We start from the raw sequence: 16,538 nt of genomic DNA on the forward strand, positions 1-16,538 counted from the left end.
GGCTCAGGGGCGACCTTATCGCTCTCTATAGGTACCTCAAGGGAGGCTGTAGAGAGGTGGGGGTTGGTCTGTTCTCCCACGTGCCTGGTGACAGGACGAGGGGGAATGGGCTTAAGTTGAGCCAGGGGAGTTTTAGGTTAGATGTTAGGAAGAACTTCTTTACTGAAAGGGTTGTGAGGCATTGGAACAGGCTGCCCAGGGAAGTGGTGGAGTCACCATCCCTGGAAGTCTTCAAAAGACGTTTAGATGTAGAGCTTAGGGATATGGTTTAGTGGGGACTGCTAGCGTTAGGTCAGAGGTTGGACTCGATGATCTTGAGGTCTCTTCCAACCTAGAAATTCTGTGATTCTATTCAGATTCAACAGCATTTTAAACTCACTCTGCACTGACAAAAAGAAGAGATTAAAAAAAATGCACAAGAAAAGAGAATAAGAATGCTTATAGAACCAAAGAAACTGGGTTGGAAGGGACCTCAAAGTTCATCTTGTTCCAAATCCCCTGCCAAAGGCAAGGATACTACCCACTAGGTCAGGTTGCTCAGGGCCCCATCCAGCCTGGTCTTGAACACCTCCAGGGATGGGGCATCCTCTACCCCTCGGGGCAACTTGTTCCAGTTCCTCACCACCTTTTTACATGTAAAAAAATAAATAAATAAATAAATAAATAAATATATGTGTGTGTGTGTGTATATATAATATATATACCAACTTGCACAAATATATTTGCACATACAAGAAATGTGGTGAATTAAGGACAGAATTAAAGCCACTCATATCACCCCATTTCCATTTTTTTTATCTCATCAGAACTATTTGCTAGCAACATCAAAAACACACAGGTGGGCAATTCCAGAACATTACTGAGCACTTCACAACATGTTAAAATTGAAGCAATCTAGAAAGGCCTAGAGTCACTGAAGGAAATGACACTGTTTTTTCCCTATGCTTTCCCTACTTGCCAAGGGGAAAGGGGAGAGGGAAAAGGAACAGGAAACAGAACAAAAATAGCTGAGAAGAGACAACCAGTTAAGCAGGATTAGTCTCAAGTTTGAAAGGAAGAGGAAATTTTATCTTCCTTCCATTCATATTTTCTCCCTTCTCTTTTTCTCTGATTTTTCCTTTGTTCCTTCTTCCTCTCCTACACACAGACCACACAATCCAGTTGCAGCATACATCCCTGACTCTCTTATCTCCCACTAATTTCCCTTTTTATCCAGCAACCCTTCTTCCAACAGTTAGTGGGCATGACAGCTCCTATTCCCACAGTCTCACTTCTCATTTTGATCTCCTTTATCCCAAGGACAGAGAAGCAGAACAGCACAGAGTTGGAGGATAGTCTCACATCAGTGAGAAGAAAGTGATGAACGCTTTTATAGAAATTTTCCCAGAGTCATTTAAAAAAGTGTTGGGGTACAATGTACCTAAGAAATCTATGAAACTCAACAGATTCACTCATTGCTTTGTTTTAAATGATTTGTGTTTTGATTGGTCATATAATTAACTTCTTTAGCAATTAGTTAAGTTAAAAACTAAAGGAAGATAGAATGGATAAGTCCATCATAATTAGATATACAAGGTGGGAGTATCTATGCTTTTATTTACAGAGTATTCAAGACATTAAAATGCTGACAATTCATTCAAATGACAAGAGCTGTAACACGATGTGAAAATGGCAAAACATCAGTCAACTCTCATGTAAAGACTGTAACTGGATGAAGGAAAGCCATTAATTTAATCTAATTTGTCCATTTCTCTCCCCTTGGAAAGAAAACCATACATCTACACATGTCCTCACAGAATACAACAGTTCGAAAAGAAACAAAAAGGAAATTAACAAACCAAAATAAGCCTCCCAGGCAATGTCTGAAAAAGACAATGTTATCCTATGGATCCCCCAATACATTCTCATTAAGCAGAACATACCTCAATTCAAAAATGAAGAGCATAAATAATGTTTTCATTTACAGCTATTTAAAAAAATCTAGAGTATTTAAAAAGGATAGCAGTATTTCTATTTTAGACTAAAAATTAGAGACAAACTTACTGAACAAGTGCTTTTGCGGACTAGAAAGAGAATTCATCTTACTTCACAATGTGAGATAATACATTTGCACTAGCAACATTTTTTGTCTAACATCTCCAACAGGATATTAGATTTCTAAAAATGCATCCACACTAGAAGGCCATTAAATTTGAAAATCAAACATTGAAATTTTAGGAAAAGGGGAAAATGATGTTGCCAGTACTTGATCTTTTTCTGCATATATTTTACAAAATATTTTTTCATTTTAAATAAATAACCACCTGCTGTTTTTGTCCATCTGTAGTGACTGTACCAAAAAAAAAAAAAAGCTTATTCACAAAATGCCTGTGATCATATCATGAAAGAAAGCATAAAATTCATTTTAAAAGTATAGCTGGAGGTTACTTGAAAGCCTCCACCACCACCTTCAGACACTCACAGAGAAGAACATAGGTTGCCAGGATTCTCTGTTACCAGGGCTGTAGAACTCAGTCTGAAAGACTCAAACAAAACAGTTTCTGATGTTTTGTTTAAATGTTAAATGTTAAAACTCAGGTTGCACTGAATTTAAATTTTTCCATTTGCTAGCTTTGGAGAACTTCATTTCCCAGTCTCACTCTTTAAAACATGCTTGCTAGAGCCATAACTTTTAAAAATGTTTTAAAAGCATTTAGATACCATGTCATATTTGATAAATTCATTTAAAGAAGTCTGTAGAAGGTTAAATGAGCTGGAGACATGAGTTTTTTCAGTGTGCCTCCATAAATTAGCAAAAATCATATTTAGGATTTCAAATCCATATGGAATTTGATCCAAAATCAAAGCGATGTTCTCTTTCAAAAGACCAGTTATCTTTCCCCACTGGCAATATATGCTGCAGGCTAGATCTTTTGTACGCATATGTATACATCAGCTATCCTGCAAATGAAACCCTCATTTTCCCTGCAGATTGGCATTTGCAATCCTTGCCAAATCTCTGACCTCTGGCACATCCTCCTGCCCTCCCTCCCAGTTGCCCAGGGGTGCTTATAGAAGCTTTGCAGTGCAAGTCACATTGTGCACTGTGCCTGATAACCCCTTCTGGTGATAGCAATTCTTTTTATGGCAGCTGCATATGTAAGTGCAGCTTAGAAACAGGAGGAGCTCTGCTTTTGGAGCACCTAGGGCACACTCTCATTTGGGGGCAGGAGAAAGCCTAAGAGGGGGATGATTGTGTCTTTTCCCACCACTCCCAATTTCACATGCTGCTTGCATCTGTTTATCCAGCCTTTTTGTATTTTTGTAGGCTGGATCAACAGCAAAAAGTCTAAAAGACTCTGAATTATGAAGTGCTTATTAAAAAAAAAAAAAAAAAAAGTTACAATGAGGCACCAGCAACAAAATTTAAACAGACTTCACATCATGTTAGCATATATAACAAAGACCTGAAATTGAAGTTTAGATGGGCCTCTAGAGAGTTTCTAACTAACTGAAGCTCCAAGCCTCTCTCACTGAAATTCTCACACATTTTTGATGGAAGTATCTCATACCATAACTAAAATCTTGGCCTAAAACAATTATGGTGAAGAGGCCGCATAGCAGGATTGAATATTAGTCATAGTTAGATACTTGATTTTACTATGTTGTTTATTAGTCATAGTTAGATACTTGAATTTACTATGTTGTTTATCTATCTTTAGCATTGACCAGACCTCAAAAGCACAAGATGAAACCCACGTATTGAAGTATTTCACAGTTTCAGGTAGACTGTATTTAAATAGTGTTTTCCCCATATATTGTTTCCCCATATATTGTTCTAATGCTTGAGAGAATAGAATTTATAGGAAAATGTCATGGTAGAAAAAGAATTCAAAGTAATTTTAGACTCACTAATTTTAGACTCTAGCAAAAATGTTGCTGCTGGTTGTCCATACCTCCCACCCCCAAAACAGACACAATTGCACTTACTTTAAGAGTTTCTCCCCAGCTTTACAGGTCCATGTACAAATAATGTGTTCTTTGCCTGTTATCCCTGTCTTTATATAGATAAAATTTTCATATGCTCCTGCAAAGTAATCATGTTAAATGAAAACACAGAACCAGAATCACAGAATTGTCTAGGTTGGAAGAGACCTCAAGATCATCAAGTCCAACCTCTGACCTAACACTAACAAGCACTCCACTAAACCATATCACTAAGCTCTACATCTAAACGTCTTTTGAAGACTTCCAGGGATGGTGACTCCACCACTTCCCTGGGCAGCCTGTTCCAATGCCTCACAACCCTCTCAGTAAAGAGGTTCTTCCTAATATCCAACCTAAAACACCCCTCGCGCAACTTTAGCTTGTTCCTCCTCGTCCTGTCACCAGGCACATGGGAGAACAGACCAACCCCCTGTACTGGGTCTGGCTGGAATGTTAACTTTCCCAGCAGCAGCCCATACAGTGCCGTACTCTGTACTTGTAGCTGGAACAGCAGTGTTATCACACCAGTGTTGTGTCTACTGCTGAGCAGCAGTGGCACAGCATTGGGCCTTTCTCTAACCCTCCTAGGGGGTGGGCAAAAAGTGAGAGAAACATCACTAGGGCAGCTGACCTAAACCAATCAAAGGGATATTCCATACCATGTGGTGTCACACTCAGCAATAAAAGGTGGAAACAGGAAGAAGAGGGGAGGGGTGGGCTCTTGTTGGGAAACGTCGGTCCTCCTCTCGAACACCCGGCTGTGTGTGTTGAGGCCTTGCTTCAAGGACGTGGTCAATCATCGCTCATTTGTGGGAAGTAGAGAGTAATTTCTTTCCTCTGCACTTCCATATAGCCTTCATTTATTTTGTTTGTTTGTTTTCCTCCCTTCTTTTTATTTTTCCTTTTCCCCTCCCTTTTCCCCTTTCCCTTTTTATTTCCCCTTAGTTAAATTCTTTAGTTCATGGTAGTCTTTATTTAATTATTATAATTATTTCCCTTTAATTAAATTATCCTTATCTCAACCCGTGAGTTGTTCTTTGCTTTACTTCTCCCCCTCCTCATCTAAAGGAGGGGGAGTGAGAGAGCGGTTGTGGGGTTTAGCTGCCCAGCACGGTAAAACCACCACACCCCCACCTCTCTACACCCTCCTTTAATGTACTTATAAAGAGTGATAAGGTCGCCCCTGAGCCTCCTCTTCTCCAGGCTGGACAATCCCAGCTCCCTCGGCCGCTCCTCATAGGACTTGTTCTCCAGACCCCTCACCAGCTTTATCGCCCTTCTCTGGACTCTTTCGAGCACCTCCATGTCCATCTTGTAGTGAGGAGCCCAAAACTGAACACACTACTTGAGGTGCGGCCTCACCAGAGCCGAGTATTGGGGTACAATCACTTCCCTAGACCTGCTGGTCACACTGCTTTTTATGCAAGCCAGGAAGCTGTTGGCCTTCTTGGCCACCTGAGTGCACTGCTGGCTCATATTCAGCCGACTATCCACCATCACTCCCAGGTCCTTCTCTGCCTGGCAGTTCTCCAACCATTCCTCTCCCAGCCTATAGCTCTGCTTGGGGTTATTGCACCCCAGGTGCAGGACCCGGCATTTGGCCTTGTTGAACTTCATACCGTTGACCTCAGCCTATCCAGATCCTCCTGCAGAGCCTTCCTACCCTCAAGCAGATCGACACACGCACCTAACTTGGTGTCATCTGCAAACTTACTGAGGGTGCACTCAATGCCCTCATCCAGATCATCAATAAACATATTAAAGAGGACTGGCCCCAGTACCGAGCCCTGGGGGACGCCACTACTGACCGGCCTCCAGATGGATTTGACTCCATTCACCACGACTCTTTGGGCCCAGCTATCCAGCCAGTTTCTAACCCAACGAAGCGTATGGCAGTCCAAGCCATGAGCAGACAGTTTCTTGAGGAGAGTGCTGTGGAAAACTGTGTCAAAAGCCTTGCTGAAGTCAAGGTAGACCACATCCACAGCCTTTCCCTCATCCACCCAGCGTGTCACTTTGTCATAGAAGGAGATCAGGTTCGTCAAGCAGGACCTGCCTTTCATAAACCCATGCTGACTGGGCCTGATCGCCTGCTTGCCCTGTAAGTGCTGCGTGATGACTCTCAGGAGGATCTGCTCCGTGAGCTTCCCTGGCACTGAGGTCAAACTGACAGGCCTATAGTTTCCCAGGTCTGCCCTCCAGCCCTTCTTGTAGATGGGTGTCATGTTTGCTAGCTGCCAGTCGACTGGGACCTTCACCAATAGCCAGGACTGTTGATAAATGATGGTGAGCAGCTTGGCCAGCTCCTCTGACAGTTCTCTCAGTATCCTCAGGTGGGCCCCATCTGGCCCCATTGACTTGCGCACATCCAAGTGCCATAGCAGGTCGCCAACCATTTCCTCATGGATACTGAGGGCCACATTCTGCTCCACATCCTCTTCCACCAGTTCACAGTACTGAGTATCCAGAGAGCAACTGGTTTTGCCACTAAAGACTGAGGCAAAGAAGGCATTAAGCACCTCCGCCTTTCTTCATCTTTTGTAACTAAGTTCCCCCCCACATCCAGTAAAGGCTGGAGATTCTCCTCAGTCCTCCGTTTTGCATTAATGTATTTGTAAAAACATTTTTTGTTGTCTTTGACTGCAGTAGCCAGATTGAGCTCCAGATGACATTGCATGCCATAGCCAGACTTTGCAGCACTCCACTCATGAGAGTGGTGCCACCACATTTCCATGATGGCAACCAAATCATAGCCTGCCTGCCACATGATGGCTTCCAGCTCCTCCTGTTTGTTACCCATGCTGCGTGCATTATTGTTAATGCACTTCAGTTGGGCCATTGCCTTCTCTCCCAGCCTTGCCATTGTTACCCCTGGCACAGCTCTTACAAGCCTTGTTTCATCCCTGTCCTCCTTCTCACCTAGTTTAAAGCCCTCTCAATGAGCCCCACTAGCTCCTGGCCTAGGATCCGTTTTCCCCTTAGAGATAGGGACCCATCTGCGGCCATCAGGCCGGGTGCCGAGTAAAGCGCCCCATGGTCAAAAAAAAACACAATTTCTGTGTTGGCACCAGCCTCTGAGCCACGTGTTTATCAGGTGGGCTTTCTGTGTGCTCTCTGTACCCCTCCCTGCCACCGTAGGGATGGACAAAACCACCACCTGTACTCCCGCACCCTCCACTAACTGTCCCAGTCCCCTGAAGTCCCGTTTGATGGTCTTCAGGCTTCTCTCTTCAATGTCATCACTGCCAGCCTGGACTATTAAAAGAGGATAATAGTCAGAGGGTTTGGAAGCTTTCTGGCACTGTCCCTGACCCTGGCCCCAGGGAGGCAGCAGACTTCCCTACGGGTAGGGTCAGGCCGACAAATAGGGCCCTCTGTTCCCCTGAGAAAGGAGTCGCCCACAACAATCACCCTTCTTTCTGTCCTGGTGGAGTGGAGTCCACTCAGTCTTGAGGCATGGAGTTGACTTCCTCACCCTAGGCATCCTCCTGGGTAGACTTTCCACCTCTTCCTCAGCTACCAGCCTCTCAAGCTCCAGGGCCTCAAACCTGTTGCATAAGGGCACCTGGGAAGGTGGGGCCGGTGGGGGAGGGCATCACCTGCGATGTTGAGCAGGGACCTGTTTCCATTCCTCCTCAACTCCTAGGTCCCCTGCCTCTGCCCGACAGCAACAGTGCAGGGAGTCCACCCCCATTTGGGGTGTCTCACCTACCCTTCAGGCCCTGCAGTGAGTCGCTCCACAAGTCTATCTCCCGCTCACACTCCCTGATATCCCTCAACCTCTCGACCTCCTCCTTGAGTTCTGCTATGAGGCAGACCAGGTCATCCACCTGCTCGCACCTCACACACACAGTCTCTTTGTCCCCCGCAGGTGGTAGCAACAGGCTCAGGCACTCCCTGCACCCAGAGACCTGAACTGCTGCAGTTTTGAGTGGGCAGTCGGTCTGGGTGTGTACAGACTTCCTGGAGAGCGCGCTGTGCCTGGTGGAGACCATTGCAGCTGAGCTAGTGGTAGACCGCTGTTAGATGAGGTGTTCGTATGGGCGGGGGGGAACACTCTGCCCTTCCTGCTTGCCCTGCCTGCACGAACTGCTGCGCCATGCCCTGTTTGCCCGTCCAGGTTGCCACACTCCCTAGGGGCAGCTTATGAACGGCCGGGGAGAGGGTGCTGCTTGCTCTGCCTACGCCTCATCAGCCTCTCTCGCGAGGGCTGCTGGGTCCTGGCAGCTCCCTCAAGTGGGCTCGATGCCAGAAAAAATAGCCCTGCCTGTCCGATCCCCCGCTCTGCTGCAGAACGCGTCTGCCCCGGAGCTGATCGCCTCAGCAAGTGGCAGTATTACTCCAACCAGCTTCTCCTGAAGACTTCCTGCAGCTGCTAAGAAAACATTGCATCTTATCAGCCGCAGTGTGTCCAGGCAGCATAAGGAAGATGAAGTAGAAGGAATTTCAAAATGAAGGCAAAAAATTCTTAGCATTGCTGTGGAAACATGAACTCAATAGCTAGGTACCAAGGGGGCTTTCCTGTGACTGTGTTTGTGTACTAAGATAAACTTGTCTCTAAGGTAAAATAGAACAGTCTATGCAGTAGCAAGTCTAATTTGATTGATGAGCTTTCACACAAAAGCTTACATCTTTTCACATACAGAGAGGAACCATACACTTTCAGCATAAATAGGCAGAACAAAAGAGTTCAGTGTGTATACTGGTGTCTATTGTCTGTTGTCAAGAGCTCCATCTCTGATAACGAAGTGATAGCTGAACTCCACATACAATGATAGTTCATAAAAATCCTACAGGATAGTTTAAAAGGCAAAAACAATACCAGTGTTCTGTCACTTTATGACTGTTAGTGACGATTTTAATTCTGTTGGATGACCAGCTATGAAGTATTCTGGGGACTGATATGGAAAGGAAGAAGGAGAAAAAAAGTTGCATCATTTAGATTTAGAAGAGGATCTAGAAACCTCCGTATCAGAAAGGACACACATTGCTTAGAGAGAACTATGAGGAAAATCAAACTATTAAGCACTTTTTTATCTCTTGAATAAAGAGAGGAGAATATGCTGGCAAATAGAGTGAAGATATCAGTGTTTGGTTTCCTAGGTGATTAAACAGTGGAAAGCCCAAAAAATAAAAGAAGAAAAAAAATGAAAAGAGAAAATGATAACAGTAAAAGACATAGAATGTGAAAAGGAACAAAAATCTGAAGAAATCAGCACTCTACTAGTAAACATCTTGAACATACATGGATTACAATGTCGTAAAGTTAGAGTGAAGTGCAGGGGGTGTTATTTTCCTGTTCAAAAAAACACTTAAATTATATTTCTCAAAATAAAACAGACAGCACTGTGCAAATAGACAATCAGAGACAGAGATCCAAAATTCTAACGTTAATGTTATGTGGCACAATTTCTGGGTGACTGAAGACATTCATGTCTTTTCTTCTAATTGCACGTCTGTATGTACAACACAAACATAGTAAATGATGTCAATCTCAGACCTCAAGCATGTCTTGAATATTTAATGTCTACACATTTTTTAGTAGATTTTAAATATTGTATTATTATTAAACTGATTTAAACAAAATGAAAATAGCTAAACCTTTTGCAATATAGTTTTAAAGAAAAGAATTCTTAAATTAAACCCACAGAAGACCATGTGACCTATGAAGTCATATTGAGACAAAGGACTGAACTATTAACAGAATGTTTAACTAACATTTTTTTTATGCCCATTAGGTGTATTTCTGATTGGTAGTAAACACAATTTTAGAGTAATATTAAAACAACAGCTATCAGGAAATGTTTCAAGTTTTGAAACATTTGGGGGTTGGCCTGTTCTCCCACGTGCCTGGTGACAGGACGAGGGGGAATGGGCTTAAGTTGAGCCAGGGGAGTTTTAGGTTAGATGTTAGGAAGGACTTCTTCACTGAAAGGGTTGTGAGGCACTGGAACAGGCTGCCCAGGGAAGTGGTGGAGTCACCATCCCTGGAGGTCTTTAAAAGACGTTTAGATGTAGAGCTTAGGGAAATGGTTTAGTGGGGACTGTTAGCGTTAGGTCAGAGGTTGGACTCGATGACCTTGAGGTCTCTTCCAACCTAGAAAATTCTGTGATTCTGTGATTTTGAAGCATACCATGAGGGCAAAATTACAGTATCATGATTGCCTCTTTCACCATCTCACCTCTTGGCCTGATGCCCACAGGGACAATTTTTGACCCTTCATTTCTATGAACTTAAATTACGTCCTGACACATCTGAGCAGAACAGGGGAACTAGAGAGGATACCTGCCAACTTGAGCTAACTCTCGAACAACATTTAAGAACCCTAGGTTTCTGCCGTCATCTTCTTTTGCATGTTCTTTTTCCTTTCTACTTTATTCCCCGTTTTTCCCTTCTCTTCTTTTTTTTGATCTGAATATAAGAAAAAAACTGGCTCCACATCCACAAACTCTCTCTGAATCAATAAGGTGAATTTCCTTAACTTTCTTCTACTTTGTCATACCACTCCAAATCGTAGAAGTAAGGTTAAGAAGTGGTCTTAACCTTCCTTTAACTTAGGAGGATCACAATCCAATGGCAAGAACAACTCTAGATTTATCTCTAAATTTCTCCTTTTCCCCGAATATTATATTGTTAAATCTCTCTCTAAAACTTCTGAGTAGGTTTCTTTCCTTCCCCCCGCCCCCCTTTTTTTAATGAGATTTTTTTAAGTTTTCTTCAGATAAATTGAAATAGAAATACAGTGAATATATATTTACAAAAATGTATTTTGACTTTCATGTGTCTTTTTCTCTTTTTTTTTTTTTTTCTGTACAAAAGCTAGAGGATGTTAAAAGTGGCTGTTGCCATGCAATTAAAAGGGCTGAGACATCTTTACTTGAAAGTTACTCGTGTTTAACTGTTGAATGTTGCACACCATCAGAATAACCCTGACTTTTTGGAACTACCTGTTCATGTATAATTACCATAACTGACAATTATTCATATAAACTGCTCACACTATAAAAAACAGTAATGCCCAAAAGCATGCCCCCACAGCACTGCAATTTTTTGCATCCACTCAGGCTCACCTGGAGATTTCCTTTCTCTTAATGTCTGATTGCTTCTTTCATATACAACTTGATTTTTCAGCCATTCTCTTTCTTTCTTCACAAATCTTAATAACTCTTTATCAAAATATCTTCCTTAATATAATAAAGCTACATGAGCTATCATAGTGATTATGGGCTCAGCACGCTGCTCAGCAGAAATTAAAATACTCCCTTTTGTGTTCCTGTGTTTGACCTAGAAGATGAAAATCCAGTTCAGAAGACAGATCTGTAGGAGGTATAGTTTATATGATGACAAACAAGTTAGATTCGAGGAAAAGGTAGAAAAACTAAAATGGGAATAGGACAACAAGCAATCTCAAGCTTAGAGATCTGGAGGGGATAAAGAGAACCATCATCTTCCTGTGTTGCAATTATGCATGAAAGACATTTTTGGAGAACAGTATAAAGTCTCAGATAATAAAGCTTTAGCTGTTTATAAAAGTAGACAAAAAAATGTGTTCTACAAGAAAATCACATGAGCTCTGGAGACCTTCCATGTCTTAAACACATAATACAACATGAAGATTTTTGTCCTGCTTATTGTCAGAAAGAATGCTGCATTTTCAAATTTCAAAATCACAAACACCATGCAAAGTGGATTTAAAATTAAGAAATATGAATTTATGAACTCTCCAGTACACCTAGTCTTTAAAAATATTTTAAAACTTTATAATTTACGTTCTTGCTCTCTCTTGAACAAAATTTCCCACTGTTAACAATTTAATAACGATATTCAAAATATGATGGTTACTCAAGTCTTTTAAAACTTCATGCCTATGTACCTAAATATAGTTTCAACAACCTGTTCACCCACATGTTAATGCATTACTTTCTCACTCATTCAAAATTAACAAAGATAGAAAGTGTTTTTAAAGTGAGAAAGCATCATTTTCTCTCTCCTGTAAAATAATATCAGATTTCATCTCATACAAATGATTCTGACAATAATGCTAACATATAAGGGGTTGCTATCAATAGGCAGAAAGACACTAAAATTAGTACCTTTATTTATTCAAGATTTTTTAGTTGTATAGGTCAGCTGGAAATTCTCGGTAATGATAATGCCCATGTCTGATACCAATTAGGCCTCCCTGGATCAAGATTTTCAAGAAAACTTGTAAAGAAACTTTGCCTTTGAAGTCAGTCTTAAGACAGCAGCACATCCTTACCAGTAGCCTAGCAAGTAGCCTAATCATTCATTTTTGTGAGCCAGGTTAAAAACACTTTCTGAGTTTTCAGTCTTATCTTCAGTCTAACATTAGAGAGAATGAAGGGATAGATGTGCTACCATTACTAATCTTGAAGGAAGAGAAATAACACGAAGGGTAAACAAAACTGAGATTATCATGTGAAATATTATTCTCTCACCCCCCAATGCTGGACCTTATTAATGGCCAACACAAACTGGTTATCACCCTCTTGGGCCATTTCTTGTATGCACCAGTGCAGAAGCAGTCCTTCAGAGGACAGCTTCAGCAGACTTAGCAAAAGAAGTATCATAAGCCATCAAACAGCTACTTCCTAATTCTGCAGAAAGTCAAAAAAAACAACTCCACCCCCTACTTTTTTCCAATATTAATAGAGATTCATTTAAAATTGTAAGCACATAAACCTTCCTTAATGAGGTAGACACCATAATATTCACTTAAGTAATCGTCTCTGAATTATTTTCCCCAATAGTAACAATGTGCTTCATATTTAATTTTTTTTTTATTATTATTATTTTTACAAGACACTTAGGCCTATTAGTTACGATAAGAATTGAGGCTTTAGAATTATGTAAATTTTTAAAAATCTCTTTACACAGCAGCAGATGATATTGGTAAGATATCACATATATAATAAAACGTTTCCAGTTATGTCGGTACAAATGAAAATTTACTATTTTCTTGGAGTCATGGGGTTAAAGTGGTTGATAGGATGAAATGTTCTGGACTTCAAAATTGTATTATCATGGAATTGCTAAAATGTATTTAAATACCTCAGGAGACCTAGCTGATGTGAATAGAAAGTACACTGCCACTTCATTTCATTTCCTAGCTCTGCACAGTAGCAGTCGGTTCTGCAACATTTTTCTCTTTTTTCTGTTGACTGGCACATGGAAAGACCCACTTCATCCTTAGACGTTTCACTCACTGTATCATTTTTGATTGTGCTGAAGCAAGGTGCAGTGAAAGTGCACAGAGGTAAAATCATATCTGGCTACTCTGTGTCTCTCACTTTTTCTTTCCCCTAATACCACAGTTGTTTTTTTTATTTTGTTTTGTTTTTTTTCTTTCCCCCTCCCATCCCATTAGGAAAATGTACAAACTGTATCTCTTTAGCAATAATTTTGGGACATACAGTATAGCTTTACTATTGCTTGATTTCTTTTCTTAAAAGTAAATTGTAGAGTGCCAAGCTATGTGCAACAAATTTTATTGCCTGAAGTAATTCTCAAGAGTAAACAAAGTGATCATGCACAATTTTTTTTTTTTTTGATATCAAATACAACATATCAGAAAGCCTCAGCACATGTAAATCTTCTCAAAATAATGAGGTCTTCAGAAATATCTTCAAATATCCTGTAGTGAGAGTTGTAAATGCCACAATCCTGGAAATGGCTATACCAGAACACAGAAAAAGGAAAAAATCTACACAAAGCTCAAACACCAGAAGTAGATGCTGTCCAAAAATACATCTTTGCACTTTATCATTGTTCTCCAGCATCATCTATAATTGATGGCACTGATCTATGTCTTTGCATATTTCCTAAAGGTGGATCATGATTTCCTGACGCTTCTGGCCTTACAGATTTACAAACTAAAGAAGAGGATAGAACTAATATTCTTATGTTTTTACTGCTTTTAAGTGTGAATTTTAGATGTAACGTTTCAGTTGTTAACCCATTAATCTTAACATTTAGTTATAATTCTTTAAAGTTCAAATTTGTTTGTTTTATTTTTTCCCTTAGGATTGTGGGGTTTTATATTTGAAATGAATCTTATGATTGGGTAGCGTTGTTGAAAAACAGCTGCAGGCAAGATAAACCGTGATATAGCACAGACTGTACATAATTAATGAATGACTGAGGACAGTGACACCATAACTGCCATTATTCTAAGGCTGGGCTACCTGACCTAGTGGCGAACAAGAAACAAAACAAAATTAAAACAGAAACATTTGCAGGAGGAAAAAATATTGGTCTCCTTTCTGTAGAAAGTATCAAGAAAGCTTCAGTTCCTCAATCAAGCCATTTCACAGCCAGCCACATGTCCTTTTATTATATTTTCAATGAAAAATGCATGTATATTAATCCTCAATTAGAAGAATAAACAATACAAACTTATAAAACAGATCAGAGAACCCTATCATACAAGTATTATGCATTCGAGACTACAACTGTTTCAAAGAATGGATTATGTTAGCCACGCTTATGTGAAAGATGTTTTGTATTGTATTATAGGAAATTTTCTGACTGTATACACATTTTTAAAATAGAAGTTTTGAGCAACACTTACTAGCGTTTTCTAAGCAGAAGTCAATTCCTTCCATGAAGGGAAGCACACGTACATTACAAATGGCAACTTTTTAAGGTTATTAGAACAAGTGTCCCAGCATGTTTTACCCTGTAGACTTCTATGCACTTGCTAGGTTACCAAACCTCAAAAAAGAAATGAAAAACATCTTCAGAACTATTGAACACTACACACAGAGACAGTAAATAAATATATTTTATCATCATTCACTGTCAGGGGACAGTGGGCTAAGCAACAACATCCTACTTCTGAATTCTTTAAAATATTCTTAAAGCATTACAATATACTTTTTAATTATTATTTTCTCTCAAAATAGTACTATTGTGATTTTAAGAACTAATGATCTGATTTCTCCTTTAAAGTTTTGCAGCTAATTTGGCTTACTGGGATATGTCCTCACTAAAAATAAAACATACATATATGAATACACATAAATCCCCTGTTTCTATACCCATTTCCAAATACACCTGCAGTTAAGATAGCAAAAAAATAAATTAAAAAAAATAAGTACAATAAATACAAAAAATTCAATAAATTAAATAATGTTACATTCCTCATCTGTTTTTCTATGGATATACTATATATTATACATTCAAAAATATGCAGAATATCTCTTAAAGAGTGAATCATGACTATTTCACTGATACCCTTCCATGAAAACTGGCCCCATTTTCCATCTTGCAAGGAAAATGCCCAAATATGGCTTAATAAAATCATAAGATTTAGGATATAAATATCAAGTTACCTGACAGAAGGAGGAGCTGTCAACTAAATGGAAATAAACCACAAATATAAACATATATACTCTTAAATTGCACATATCGAGGACAAATTTAAATATTCAAACCATATTTTCATACTCTAAAGTAATCATGTTTCCTATATTTAATTTGTTTCAGAATTACTGTTTATAGAAAATATATAAATAGAGTTATATTTCATTCTAAATGGCCCTTATTTATTCCAAGGATAAGTTGACTACAAGAAAGCCGAATCCATTTTTTCAGCCCTCCCATGGAAATTCACATTTTTACTACCAGTAAATGATAGTACAATGTTGGCTTACTGTGTTATATATGTTTGAAGAAATATATGTGTCTTCTTAGGCCAGAAGAAAGGATGGAGACCAAATGTGGGTTAGGCAAGAAAGGGAATGACTAAGGCACTGTAAGGCATGCTTTAAGGTACTTAAGTATTATCACTGAACGACAATATGCAACTCTAAGAAACTGTGTTCAACGGATACAACTAGCATAAAACTACAGTAGGAAACCACAGCATTTGTAGCCTCAGTGAGGTCAGTAACAAGCTTATCTCTACCCACAATGGATTTTTTTTTTTCTCATTTATTTTATTTATATATCAGATTGAACAGAATATCGCATGGACTTGCATGTCATATTAACGCATCTAGCCCGTTTTCAAATTATACATGCACATGATAAACTGGTAAAAGTGACCTGAAAAGTCACTAGAAAACTTTCAGAGTCAACATATCACTGATGTTCTCCCTGGTTTGCACACCCTTGTATTTATTTGCCCTTGAATATTTCTTTCTCTAGATCTGCCTTGTTTACATGGAAGATTACAGTGCTGTACATCCACATGTTGAAATGTAGAATGAATAGTGTATTAAACTCACACCATCATAGTATTTTAATCAAAGGATATATAGACAAATACACCTCACAATGCCATTCATTCTTCATGTATGCAACAGCTAAGAAATGAAGAAAAAATGTGTATACACAGTATTATTCTAGTAGCAACCTCCCAAGCTAAACAGTTGCATTGCATATCTGAGTTTTACTTCACCATTTTGAAGTCTATGTGTATGGGAAGTAGGGAAGATTAGAAAATTGCTACATCTTGGATAGAAAATTGTTACTTTATTGGAATTTCTGAATACTGTGACTGAAGAAGACATTTTTATTTTATTTGCTCTCTTTTTCTTTGCTTGTT

The sequence above is a fragment of the Aythya marila genome (genome assembly GCF_965140915.1).
Source record: "Aythya marila genome assembly, chromosome: 4".
Taxonomy (NCBI): Eukaryota; Metazoa; Chordata; class Aves; order Anseriformes; family Anatidae; genus Aythya; species Aythya marila.